This window comes from Nycticebus coucang, chromosome 7 (assembly GCF_027406575.1).
Source record: "Nycticebus coucang isolate mNycCou1 chromosome 7, mNycCou1.pri, whole genome shotgun sequence".
NCBI lineage: Eukaryota > Metazoa > Chordata > Mammalia > Primates > Lorisidae > Nycticebus > Nycticebus coucang.
This window is the reverse complement of record NC_069786.1, coordinates 25916460-25917669: the sequence shown is the minus strand read 5'-3', so window position 1 is coordinate 25917669 and position 1210 is coordinate 25916460. Positions and strand designations below refer to the sequence as shown.

The window sequence follows — 1210 nt, the reverse complement described above, 5'->3', positions numbered from 1 at the left end:
CTCTCTCCCTCCCTCCTTCTCCCCCACTCTCTTTTTGACAGGGTGCTGTGGCATCATCATAGCTCACTCAACCTCCAACCCCTAGCTTCAAGTGATCCTTCTGCCTCTGCCTTGAAAGTAGCTGGGACTACAGGTGAACAACATGTCACCCAGATAAAGGGCATAAAGGACACCATATTTTTTCTTTTTTCAACTAAAAAAATATTTTTTATGTCTTTTATTAACTTATATACAATTACTTATCTTCCAGTTTATTGAAGCAGTAAGTTAGACAACTTTTGTCACAATATCTATCAATGTGGTTGGCCATAAAAAACTCTGGCACCACATTCATCTGAAGGACATATACTCTTGATGAAGGTGATTAATGTTGCCATTCTCATCCACCTTATAGTATTTCAGGACAGCCAACTTAACCTTTCTCTTATGCTTATTCTTCTTGGGAGTGGTGTAAGACCTCTTCTTCCTTTTCTTAGCATCCCCACCAAGTCTCAACACAAGATAAAGAGAGGACTCCTCTTGAATATTATAGGCCAACAAAACACATCCATCCTCCAGTTGCCTGCCAGCAAGATTGAGTCTTTACTGACCAGGAGGAATTCCTTCCTTATCCCTGATCTTGGCATTCACATTTCCATTCTACCTGAGGATTCAACCTCAAGAGTGATGGTCTTCCCTGTGAGGGTTCTTATTAAAATCTGCATATCGGTGGTAGTTCCACTGCAGATGGTGGATCATAAAGGATTTTATTTTCTTTTCTTTCTTTTTTTTTATTGTTGGGCATTCATTGAGGGTACAATAAGCCAGGTTACACTGATTGCAATTGTTAGGTAAAGTCCCTCTTGAAATCATGTCTTGCCCCCATAAAGTGTGACACACACCAAGGCCCCACCCCCTCCTTCCGTCCCTCTTTCTGTTTCCCCCCCATAACCATAATTGTCATTAATTGTCCTCATATCAAAATTGAGTGCATAGGATTCATGCTTCTCCATTCTTGTGATGCTTTATTAAGAATAATGTCTTCCACGTCCATCCAGGTTAATACGAAGGATGTAAAGTCTCCATTTTTTTTAATGGCTGGATAGTATTCCATGGTGTACATATACCACAGCTTGTTAATCCATTCCTGGGTTGGTGGGCATTTAGGCTGTTTCCACATTTTGGCGATTGTAAATTGAGCTGCAATAAACAGTCTAGTACAAGTGTCCTT

General features: G+C 40.4%; 1 pseudogene; it reads right to left on the bottom strand.

Annotated features, from left to right (window-relative positions):
• Positions 1-235: 235 nt before the first annotated feature.
• On the bottom strand, positions 236-704 carry LOC128589643 (ubiquitin-40S ribosomal protein S27a-like; annotated as a pseudogene).
• Between the last annotated feature and the right edge of the window lie 506 nt (positions 705-1210).